Source organism: Corvus brachyrhynchos, unplaced genomic scaffold (assembly GCF_000691975.1).
Source record: "Corvus brachyrhynchos isolate BGI_N302 unplaced genomic scaffold, ASM69197v1 scaffold716, whole genome shotgun sequence".
NCBI classification, from domain to species: domain Eukaryota; kingdom Metazoa; phylum Chordata; class Aves; order Passeriformes; family Corvidae; genus Corvus; species Corvus brachyrhynchos.
In genome coordinates, this window is record NW_008238433.1 from 9,687 (window position 1) to 16,598 (window position 6,912).

Sequence of the window (6,912 nt, forward strand, 5' to 3'; positions counted from 1 at the left end):
TTGTCCCTCTCTCATCAGAGCAGGGTGAGGGGAAGTGCAGTGGCTTATTTAGAGTTTCATTTAATTAGATGACCACAGGTGTTCCCCACCCCCGCCAGGTCCATGGAACCAGGAGAAAAAAGGAAATACCATTTCTTGTTTTCAGCTTCTCAATTTTTGTGTCAGTCTTGCTTGGTCACCTGTGTCACATCTCTGTGGCTATGTGTCTTTTCCCTGCTCCTGTTGCTTTGCCAATGTCTCCTGAGTGCATGGACTGCCTGTAGCTGGATATTGCCTCCTCCCCTCATTGCCCTTCCCTATGCCAGTGTGGGATTTGGAGCACCTGGGTGGTCAATGACCTACCCAGGGTAAAAGTCTCCTACCCCTGTGGGTCTTCCCCTCACTGCAGGGAAAAGCAAAAAGGGGCATTTTGCTACCGCCCCATCTGCTCCCACTGGCACTTGCCCAGACAGCCAGGTCCCATTCTGTTTACCACGTCTCCATGCTTCTGGAAGCCAGTGCTCCTCAAAAGCACATGTGATGGAGCCTGGTGCGGCATCTGCAGCAAGGAGCTGCTGGAGTTACTGTTCCTCCAGAGTAGGCCGTAGTTTATTATTTTGAGACCTGTCTGCTAAAGAATTACTTTCTTTATAGTTTGTGCTGCAAACAAACAAACTTTATCTTCAAGTTCTTGGGAAGCCAGTTGATTTCATTAGGAAGAATGTTGTCTTTTGCCTGAAATAAGACTGTTCTGCCCCAGATCCTGCAAAAGATTTATCAAAACCATCTCTGTACAGAGAGGGGGAACACACCTTCTTGTCGAGTCTCTGCATCTGTTGATAGCTGTCATAAGCTAGCAGAGAAGGAAGGTGTAACAACATCCAACTTCAACTCAGGCTGCTGAAAGTGACCCATGTGGAAATAATGCGTTATGTTACCCTCTTTCTACTATGCATACTATAATTGTTAATACTCTACCAAGACGTCAAACTGTTAAATTGTAATGAATTAGGGTCGTTATCATTGATTAAATTCAATCACTGTTGAGCGCTCATGGACACCGAACCAATTTTCATGAAATGATACCAGACTTGCAGTAATATAAACTACGGTAGAATCATTCACCTGGTTGCTGGTTACCAAAATGTCACCTTCCCTTTTTACAGGGAGAAGGAGACTGAATCTCTTAACCAACTCACAAACTGATCTGCACTGAATTGAGTATTACACAGAGAAATATGAAGAAACACCTACCTATTACAAAGAATGAAAATGAATCCTTCCTGCAGAATTAGATTGCACTTCCCACCAGGAGGAACAGCTGAAGAGAGCATGTGCATAGGAAATACGTTTGCCTTAGCATCCCAAGACATGCCAGATATTTTTAATTGTGAACAGTTTTCACAAGTAATGGTGACTCAAAGACATCCCAGGATTAGATTGCCCATTCTGAGTCACATCAGTAAAGACCGATTTTTCAACCCACCCCTTTCAAAATCAGAAATTACCAACGCAAACTGAGTCTCTCAAACTTCTACAAATTTACCTCTGCTTTGTGAGCAGAGTTCCATTACAGCTTTTTTATCAACACACAGATCCTCTCATTTCCCCTACTTTGGCTTTAAGCATTGAAGTAAAACACCTGTTTTGGGAATGCAGCTTGAATGCAACCGTTTCTGCTATTTTGTATAACTTTTCTTGCATGAGATGGAAATACTCAGCTGTGCTTTGCTTTATAGCATACTTCCTAATTGTGGGACTGAAAAAAAACCACAGGAATTTCTCCCAGCAATAGAAAGCATGTAGAATAGCTTTATAAAGATGTTCTGGCAATATTCATGTTTTGCTTTATATATAACTTTATTAAATTTATACTTTAGAATGAATGTTATCTAGCAGGCTTTCAGCTCAATTATAGCAATTGCTTTTCAGCAATCTAATTTTCCTGTAAGACTGGACAAGGAAAGTGATCACTTAGGAAAATGAGTTGTCCATATACATGTGCAGTACTCTCATGTCTGGCTTATTCTTGAAAAGGTCTGAAATGGCTCCAGCTTGTTGACTGAGTCCACGAGAAATTTAATTGTTCTTGAAAAGAAGTTAGTCTGCTTCAATAAATTACAAAATGACCTCTGAAACACCACCCCAAGGTACTACGTACTTCTAGGATCAACAGCTCCAGGGTAGATCCCTGCTGTGGATGGATTCCTCAAAAATAAGATCAAGTATCCCAGGGACTCTGGAGTTTGACTCCAGAGACATCCTGGTCACAAGTCACACCTTGAAACATAGCTCCCATCAGTTTCAAAATAAAATAAAAGTCTTCCATATATGTGCAATTCACAGATGAGGAGGAGGGGAGGAAGTGTGCTGGAAGATTCTGAGAGAAGTGAAAAAATATTATAAAACTACTCATCCATGTCCATTATTCCACCTGAGTGAACTCCTTGCTGTTCAATAATTAGTTATATTACAAAATGATCAGCCACTGTATTAAAGTTCAAAAGGTTAACTTAACAGTTATGTTTCCTCCTTCCCATACCACTGCTTTAGGGATGGGGCACACTGTCACTTGTTTCTAATGCAGTAGAGGAATATATTACTTCAAGTGGATTCTGCCCAAGAGCACAGTGTGTGCTATTCTAATTAGTAACTGCAGGTGCAAGAACTGAGAACTTTGTCAGAACCCTACTTTTGCCACAGTTTTTTGATTCTTGATCCAAACTTTCCTTTGACAAGCCAGATTGTACCTGGGACTAAATTTTCAAGTATGCTCATGTTTCAGTATGTCCAACTCTCTCAGTTGCTGAGGGACTTGGACATTTATACATTTGCTCAGACCCCTGATGCTGGGGGAGTGTCCCCAGGCACCTTACGGAAGCAAGACCTGGGAAGGTGTCTGAGTGACCAGAAATCTTACTGTATTCCATATCTGTCTGTGCCCAAATACTATTACTCTGTGCTTAAGGCCCAGTGGCACAGGTGGACCCTGGGGCAGGTGGGGGTGATGCCGCTCCCTTTAACAAGGTTGGAGCACCCAGGCACAGTGCCTGTTTTGCTTTTTGGCTTGCTCTCTTACCTCTTGCCTCACTTGTTTCTTGGCTTTTGCCTTAGAGCTGAGGTAGACTGGGCAGAGGCTTCCCTTTTGGCTCTCTTTGCCTGATGTCATTTTGCTCAAGGCAGAGGTTGTTTAGGGTGGGTTTTTCTGGGCTTGCAACCGTAGCAACTCGGTAAAACTGCATCTCTCAACCAGAAACTGTTCCACAGTGACCTTTGCAAACCCTATGGTGAAGCTTGAGCTGTCCTGGGGCCAGGCCACCCCATGTTGGTGTGGACAAATGGTTTCTTCCCCTCAGGCACAGACATACCGCAGGGACAGCAGCACCAGCACTTGCAGAGTCCTGCAGGCAGGAGGAGGAAGTGGCAGCTGGTGGTGCTGACCCTACACGTCCTGGCTCTTCTCATCTGCCACTGGAACTGCTCCCACCTTCCCGGAAGGCTTTGCGGCCACTGTTTCCCTTTGTCTCTTGGACCACGTGGTCACCTATGAAGGCTGCCGTCTCGAGGGGAGGGTCAGACACCGTTTTCCCTTTGTCTCCCTGTGGCAGGCACCATCTTGAAAGGGGCATTGCCACCATTTCAGGTTTCTCTTTGTTCTGGGGGAGTTTGTGAGATTTAGCAATTCTGTATCCTGTGTTTATTTACTGGGGATTTCTGCTTGTTTCAATTTTGCTTGTCAGTAAACTGCTATTTTTTCACTTATATCTACTTGTATTTATTTTCCCCTTATTGATGGAAAGGGATTGGTTAAAACAGAGGGGGAGAACTCATTTTGGAGTGTTCCCCCTTAAATTGTCTTAAACCAAGATAGAAGGTGAGTCTGATTCCCAAAGATGCTGTGGACTTCAGTGGCCGCAGGTTTCATCACTTCATCTGAAGAGATTACAAGAGACCCTGAGAGCTGCAGGGCTCAGGGAGGTCCCTGCCTTGGCCTCTTGTTGGACTGAAGAGAATCTGGGGACTAGGGGCCTGTCTCTTTTGAGCATGCCGGGGTTTCCTGGGTGAGCAGGCCCTTCCCTGGCCAGGAGTGGAGGGGCTGTGGTTACAGCCCTGGGCAGAGGGGCCTGCCACCACTGCCCTCCCTGTCTCTTCCTGGGGTTGGTCCCACTCTGTGGGGACAGGAACAGATGGGGGGGAACTACAACCTCCATGGACAGCAGCCTCTGATGTACCAGCTTCCTCCTCCGTGTTGGAGCTTGTAAGGCTGCTGGCAGAAATTCCCTCATGGGAGCTGCTGGAGCTGGAGCTGCTGGAGCTGGAGTTGGCAGACCTGGTGTTGGCTGAAGGTCTATGGGTCTCCTCCTCATCAGCATGGGAGTGCAGCAGCCTCTGAGCCTCCTTGCTGCCCTGGCCCACAATGACATTGATTAGGCCACAAATCAGCTGTGCTGTGCCTTCCCCGAGGCTGTTCTGCAGCCTCAGGACCAAGGTCTCCACATCCGGACCATAGATACATAGATCACTCAGGATGCTGCTCTCTGCAGCCTGTACCAGCCACCACCTGCCCCGAATATTATCTGCAGCCTTTGGCACAGCCAGGGCAGCACGGGTTCCAGGACATGCTCCTGTTGTTGGAAAAGTTCTGCCCATACGTCAGGCAGGATGTCACACACGGGCTCTGGCCCTGCGGTTGCCTGCTGAGGTGGGGATACTGTCTCCTGTGGAGAAGATGGAGGGAACACCAGAAGGTGATGGCAGTGATTTTCCCCCATCACTGGGGCCACTGACAACTCTCCAGGAGCTCCTCCTGCCTGGCTGTTGGCTTCTGGTGACTCTCTGGAGATAGTCCCATTCACTCTGCTCAGAGAACCTGATAGACCTTATCAGTGTTCTGCAGAGTGGGCAGAATGGATTTCTCAGTGCCCATCACAGGATGCAGCCCAAGCAGAACTAGTGGTGACAGGGCAGAGCAGAAGCCGTACCATTCTGTGTGCCCTGGCAGATGGGGCAACTCCAGTTTGTCTCCATGGCCATTTCTGTGCCCTGCAGCACATTGGGGAGAGTTGAGGAGCTGCTCCCCATCTTTGATGTCACACAGAGCAGTGTGTGACTATATGAGAGCCCTCCTGATTGTCCCAGGAAGGGGAAGAAGAAATGCCCAGCCCCGTTAAGAGGGACGCCATCCTGGGTGCCCGAACCCAATTACCCTCCCCACTCTAGAGGAACATTTTCCTGCACAGCCAACCTTCACCTGTGGTGCCCAGGTGAGTGAGCCAGGCAGGGCTAGGGAAACAGTACTGATGGGTCCTGGATGGGCACCAACAGCTGCCAAAGGCAGCCCCCAATACACCACCCAGCACTGCGAGAAGCCTGGCTAGACCCTCCAGACCTTGCACTCTTGCTTGGCAGGAGTCAAGGCTGGAGCCAGACTCGCTCAGGTTCTGCCAGCGCACAAACACAATTAGCGAGAGATGTGATGTCACAATCCATGCCTGGTAATGTCACAGTCTGACACTTGGGATGTCACCTTCTACCACTCAGTGGTGTCATCATGAGATACTCCCCCCTGCAGATGCATGGTGCCAGGAGAAAAAAAAGGACCAACCATTGACTGATGACCACCTTGTCAACTAGACCATGGCACCAAGTCCCACATCCAGTTGTTTTTTGAACACCTCCAGGGATGGTGACTCCACCATCTCCCTGGGCAGTCTGTTCCAATATTTAACAACCCTTTCCGTGAAGAAGTTCTTCCTGATGTTCAACCTGAACTTCCTCTAGAACAGCTTGATGCTATGTCCTCTTGTCCTGTCACTGGTAGCCTGGGACAAGAACTCAGCCCCACCTTGTTACAGTCTTCTTTCAGTTAGTTGTAGAGAGTGATAAGGTCTCCCGACACATTATCACGTCTGGCTAACGCAGTAGCCTTCTACAATGCTATGACTGCATCAGTGGAAAAGGGAAAAGTCACAGAAGTCATCTGCCTGGACTTTTGTTAGGCTATTGACACAGTCTTCCACAGTATTCTTGCAGCTAAATTGGAGACAGATGAGTTTGACGAATGAACTAGTCAATGGATAAGTAATTGGCTGGATGGCCGCATTGAAAGAGTTACAGTCAATGTCCCAATGTTCAAGTGGAAATCAGTAGCATGATCTATGTTCCTGTGAATAAGAAACAGGAAAATAATGAGCATCCAGAACTCACTGGAAGGAATTAGGAAGAACCACTCTCTTAAAGCATGAAGTATTGATTTAGAATGTGCTCTTGTCTCCTCATCTTACCTAATCACAAAATTTCTTGAGATTTAGGATTTGCACTCTCGTCGTGTAAACAGAGTTGCAATACCAGTCCTTGAAAATGTAAAATCCAGTCCATCACAAATTCTGTGGAGGTAACTGCCCCGGCCTGGTAAAGGGTGTCCACTTACAACATCTGAACTTCTACCAACTTCTTTGGTTTTTGTAAGCTCCTAACTTATTGCTAATCTGTCTAATTACTCTCTAGTTGCTAACTTCAGTTGTTTCTTACCTGCCTAGTAGAGAAAAAGTTAACCACGAAAGAAAGCATAATTCATTGTTCTGCTGTTATATGGTTCCCAGAAGAAGGGCATAAACTAGGGTTTACTTAGCCTGGGACTAAAAGTTCTACCATTTGTATAAGCAGGCAGATGTCTTTTTATGCACAAAGTTGTTCTACAAAACAAATTTTAATGATCTACATCAAAAATCAGCCAAAGCAAAAGTTAATATATACAGATCATAGATGTAGAAAAATTGTGTTAAATTAATAGGATTTTTTTGTTGGATTTGGGGCTTTTAAAAAAATGTTTCTGACACAAAGAAAAGCTGCTTTACACCACTGAACAATGGAGCCTGATGTTAAAATCAAACTTGAAAAAGCTAGATTATACTGAACTTCCATTCTGATCAG